This window comes from Panthera tigris, chromosome B2, assembly GCF_018350195.1.
Source record: "Panthera tigris isolate Pti1 chromosome B2, P.tigris_Pti1_mat1.1, whole genome shotgun sequence".
Taxonomy (NCBI): Eukaryota; Metazoa; Chordata; class Mammalia; order Carnivora; family Felidae; genus Panthera; species Panthera tigris.
Genome location: NC_056664.1, coordinates 47,078,737 through 47,084,745, shown reverse-complemented (window position 1 = coordinate 47,084,745; position 6,009 = coordinate 47,078,737). Strand labels below are relative to the sequence as shown.

Here is a 6,009-nt window from a genome sequence, read left to right as displayed (position 1 = left end):
CAGAAAGCATTGACTTTTGAAGAGGGAAGGATTGTTATCCAACATGGTGTAAACAGGGTAGACATCCCGAATAAGGTGTGTGCCTGTTATCAATTTCTTGCCTCTCAGCTCTAAGTCCATCATCCTTTGCTCTCCACTGTGCTACTCTACCTCATCCCAGTCTGTTCCTTCCTGGGGTGCTCTGCCTCAGACTGAAAAATAGACAAATATTGCTTTTTTTATAACTATTATTTCACATTTATATAGCATGATATCCTTTATTTATCTCTCATTCTTAAAACAAATGACAAATCTACTTTTCAAGGATGAAATCTTGCTGTTATTGAGAATATCTTCAATGTTATACTTCAACTCCAAAAACAGAAATGTTCCATACAATAGCAGCAAATACTGTGGTTTTTAAGGTGATTGCACTAATGCAAGTGCATTCATTTTCTTATGCTTGCCATAAAATGAAATTACTGCCTGTGACATCTCGTGATTCAAAAAGTTGGAGACTCAAGCCATTTACATGACTTCCGGTAATAACTCTTTTAAGGCTGTCCAAAAGCAAATTAGCTGATATACGATGCTATTTATTGAAAGAGAAAAAGAAAAGCAAGAAGAAAAAGAAACATCCTTCACTGTCTTTCATTCATTGCATCAATTATGTACACAAAGCAGCATCTTTATCATTTGGTCTCTCCAGACAAAATACATTTTCTCTCTGTAGTTCATTCTGACCACTTCAAATGTTGCTATCATCAACATCTCTTGTTTCAGTTTTGCTCACATATCTGCTTCTGAATGGGGCAAATCATCAGGCAAAGAAGCCAACCAACTGTGTCATCTCAATGACTCATTGTAGATGCTTTTGAAACATCTTAACTATTTCAAGGCATTAGCATTTCTTCACCTTCCTTGTAATTCTCAAGGTCTCTCTTGATGGAGTCCTATGCATTAGTACAAAAAGCAGCTTAAGATCTTCTAGCTTTCTCTTCTCATTTTATATTCCCAGGACTCCATATCAAAATATCTAAGAGGTCTGGGGCACCTGGGTGACTTAGTTAAGTGTCCTTCTCTTGATCTCAGCTCAGGTCTTGATCTCAGGATTGGTCCTGATTTCCAAGCCTCATGTTGGGCTCTGTGCTGGGCATGAAGCCTCCTTAAAAATTACATAAATAAATAAATAAATAAATAAATAAATAAATAAATAAAGTCTATGAAGTCTAAGAAATTAATAAGGATAGACATATTGAGTTTTCTCAGCTTATTCTTGTGACCAAACTGTACAGGATGAAGCTGTTTATTGTCCTAACTTTCTGCAGGGCAGATGATAAGATCATCACATTGGAACTGGTTGCTTAACATCTTCCAACTATTTTTTTATTGCAAGTATAGGCCTGACGCTTAGGCCTTCCTGAATATTTTCATCTGTACACTCCACTGGCTCTGGTTCACCCATTGTGGAACAGCCTAAACCCCAGCTCTCTGTTTACACTGGTAGGGGCCTTGGCCTCCCTGCCAACATCTAACTCTGGCCTCCTCCTCCAAAAAGAAGCCACTGGTGCTTTTTAAAAATTCCTTTCTTTTACTCACTTTCCACCTCTAGTCTATCAGTAAATCATGTTGGCTTTCCCTGCAAAATCATTCTCAGTTTAATCCATTTTCTTCCATTTCCACTGCTATAAACCTACAAGAAGCCATTATCATCTCATGGCCTGTCACTGAAATAAACCTCTACCTGGTCTCTGCTTTCATCCTTGTCCTCCACCTCCTGATTCATTCTTTATATGGCAGTTGATGAGGGAGTATCCCCCATCCCAACCCTGTCATGGAATATGTGTGATATTCCTCGGACACTCATGGCTACCCAAGAACAAAGAAAAGGGGTTTAGTTGCTTGCCAGGGTGATGTGGGAAACTTAGGCAAATGAAAAATTAATTCCCTTACTGCTGATAGCCCACTGACAAGTCCTTGAAACAAGCAGAGTGACCGCTCACTAAAAGCCCAGTTGCCTCAATGAGGACACTTTGCTAGGGGCAAAAGAGAATCTTAGCTTAACATTATCCCAACCTCGAGGATCCTGTAAGTCTACTTCCTTTATCTCAACTACCCCAAGATACAGGCTGGCAATCATACTCCAAGCTTATGGCCCCCTGATATACATCTGAAGGGTCTCATGACTGAGGTTTTATTAAATGGTAATAAACGGCATTTCGCTACCAACAGCTAGTCCCTCAAGGTCCTAGAAACCTTGCTTCCAAAATACCTTAGAGACTTTATCTCTGACCCCCTCCCAATCTGGGGGTTTAAAATGAGTTAACCTCTCATGACCCCAGTGCAGCTCCTCCTGCCCATGGGTCCTGACCCCGTGCTTTAATGAAAGCACCTTTTTACACCAAAGACTTATTTAAGAATTCTTTCTAGGCTGTCGGCTCCAGACCACCCCACCATCACCCCAAAACTTCATCTGCAGTTATACCTCAAATTAGTTAATATCATGCTATTCCACTTTCAACAGTCTCTCTTATTTTATAGAATAAATCAAGCCTTTCTTCTTTCCTTCATCTACCATGCTTTCTTCCTCTAGCTTAGGTCTGAGCATAATGACCAAAGCCCAGAATAAAAATATTTTATTGCAACTTAAATCAGTTAGGCATTTTATTCAAATTATAGCAGCATTTTTTTTCATGGAATTCTAAATATCCAAACAATAAAGCTTCATGAGATCAAGAATGAGAGGTAAATTTGAAAAGACTTGTTAAAAGTGTCAGCCATTAAATTTCTGAATAATCACATTTTATAGTAATCAAATTATTAACTTGGAATTATTTCAATAATTGCAAAGAATTTCAATAATTATTTGAACTTTAAGAAGATACAGTATGTATCAGGGCAGGTAGTGCTGGGAATAGGAAAGTGATATGTGCTCAAGAGGAGACAGTGCATTGTTCCAAAATATCACTTTCTCAGTGTATATTTGCCTTCTTTTTGGCCTTTCCCCTTTTTCCCTTTAGTTCTTTTCCTCATATATTTTTCCTTTTCTTTGTTACTTAATGACAGGATTGTGACAATAGAGTCTCAAGCTTTTGTCACTAAATTTAGTCACTCCTCCAATAGTTATGGCTTCCTTACTCTGTGCCAAGCACTGCCTGGGAGCAGGGCCCACTTGGTTTATAAGCAGTCTTTTGAATGATGTCAGGCACATACGGACCACCATATTCATCAATTCATTCATGAATTAATTTGATCAGTAATAATTGCTGATTATAGAAGTCTCTTTAAACTTAAAAAATAATTGCTAATTCTGCATTAGTAATTATTATTATTTTTATTTTAAAGAGATTTCTGTCTACATGAAAGTAGCTTAATAAATCTTGTTGCTATGACCAAGCATCATCTCTTATTGGTTTTTAGTTTACCTGCAGAACTGGAAGTTTCAGATGAAAGTAAGGAGTAGCAATTTATGATCATGGGGAATGGGGCACCACCAGGTAGGAGGTTTATAGTCTTTGGGTCAAGGGGCACCATGGGTATACATAGAAAAACGAATGACATGCAATTGTTGGGTTAATGCCAATAGGAGAGGCAAGAGAGTGTCAGCTCTCACTCATCCGAGTCCTCCACCTCTCCTTTATTCCCCCAACTATCTATCTTTATCTCGACCTCTATGCAATTCCATGTCTCTCATTTTTCTCTTCTGTCAGCCCAAGGCAAAGCTTGGAATTATTGTCAACTCACCTAGATATCTTCTTGTTTAACATTTATTGTATTGCTTTTTTTTTTAATTTTTAACCTTTATTTATTATTGAGAGACAGAGAGACACAGAGCATGAGCAAGGGAGGGGTAGAGAGAGGGCAAGACACAGAATCTGAAGTAGGCTCCAGGCTCTGAGCTGTCAGCACAGAGCCCAATGCGGGGCTCAAACTCACAAACTGTGAGATCATGACCTGAGCTGAAGGCAGTCGCCTAACCCACTGAGCCACCCAGGTGCCCCTATTTTATTGCTTTTTAACTTCAGGCAATTAACCAAAGGACAATTTACAAAAAAATATAAAGACTATAGAAACAATAGGGCAAATTCCTACTGTCACAATTTTTTTTTTTTCATTCTCTTCTAGGCTTTTTGCACTCGATTTCCCTTTCCTTTCTATAATGTGAATTCTCTCCCTGCAACTTTCTTGTCAAAGCATTACACAAGTGTAAAAATAAACAAATTGTTTAAAGATTGCAAGTCTCAACTCCACATGTACAATTTGGCATCCAGACTGAGGTAAATTCAACCCTGGGAAGCAATCATGTTTTAAACTTCTTTGTATCTCATGTTAGGGAGTTAGGAGTTTATAATATTTTCTAGAAGGAACCTCAAAAGAAGATGGAGGTCAGGGGTCTCCCAGCTTTGTATAGAACCAAATTATCTTAGCAATATGGAACATAGTGGGGTGCCCAGGTGGCTTAGTAGGTTAAGCATCTGACTCTTGATTTCAGCTCAAGTCATGGGGAATGGGACTCTCAGATCATGGGATTGGGATTTTCTCTCTCTCTCCTTCTCTCTCTGCCCCTCTCCCACTCTCTCTCTCTCTCTCAAAATAAATAAATAAACATTTTTAAAAAGAATAAGGAATATAGGTATGTCACTTAACTCCTCAGTTTTTTCATACTTAAATAAATAGGGTTTGGACTTCATAATTAATATAATAGTCACAGGTTGGGGAAGAAAATTATTCTTATTCTCTCAGGGTTCTTCTAGCTAGTCTGAGAATTGACATGAGACAGATTAACAGCAATAAAAAACAAAATTTAATTATATGTACACAGAGGCCTAATAATGGAATTGAGACCTAAAGAAATGGCCAAGGCATGCAGTTTTGATATATTTTAGACCAAGAAACAATAAATCTGTGAGAAACTGACAGAGCAAAGGTGACTTATGTTGGGAGCTTGGACTGGCAAAAAATCTAAATAGCATTTGAGCTGCAGTAGTAAATTAGTACAAGTACATGGTTTATCAGTATGGGCTTCTCAACTCTGAATTCTCTATCTACGTGATAAGGATGTCTCTTTATCTCTGGTACTGGAATAGTTCCTTTGACATGGAGATTTATCTTCTGCTTTTTGGAGACAAAGTGGCTGTCAGAGTGTTCTTTCTTCCTGTACTGGCTGTTTCTTCAGTATCTTTTAATTCAGAATATCAATATGCCAAGTGATGCCCTTGGGGGCTGCTCGCCTGTGGCCGCTACATACATGATGCTCTCATCATCTACTAAGATGAAAACTGACTCCACGCAGCATTGCCCAGATCAGCCTTAAAAGCAACAGTCAACCCTGGACAACATTATAAAAAGGGAGCTATTTATATGTAGTGTTTTGTTTTGTTTTGTTTTTTAACCAGTACTCTCTGTATCATTTCAGCTGTGTATAAATCTTTCCCTCTAATATCTGACATTTAGGGGTTTTGTATTACAAGGGATAAAACATGAAACCACTTTACAATATAACCTAATATCCTCTATAAAGAAGCCAACAATATTCACTTACACTAACAGTTTTGGTACTATGTTTCCTCTACATTTTACATTTATTTGCATTTTATTTCTTCCTTCTCTCCTTTTCTATGTCACTAGACATTAATTGAACCGATGCTATAAGACAGACAGTATGGTATGTGCTGTGAACATGAGGATAAATGAAATGGTTTCTGCCCTAATACTGCTTGTATCCTTTAAGAAAGACAGGGTTGTTATCAGTTAATGATAATAAAATGTGAAGGAAAAACAGAGTGGGGGGTGTGTTTAGAAACATAGAGGGTGGGGGTTACTAACTATCTAGGAATCCTGGAGGGGTTTCACAAAGAACACCACATTTAATACTGAAGGGTATGAGAGACATTGTTTACCAGTCAAAGAAAGATTGTGTTCTAAGGAGTTAAGGAAGCATTGCCATCAGGGATAAATAAAACAGACTTTGATGAGTTTAAAACAAAGTTTTTAAAAAATTTTTTTAAACGTTTATTTATTTTTGAGACA

At 37.7% G+C, this 6,009-nt stretch overlaps 1 pseudogene; it reads right to left on the bottom strand.

Moving 5' to 3' along the window:
• Positions 1–620: 620 nt before the first annotated feature.
• On the bottom strand, positions 621–1,444 carry LOC102971660 (annotated as a pseudogene).
• Between the last annotated feature and the right edge of the window lie 4,565 nt (positions 1,445–6,009).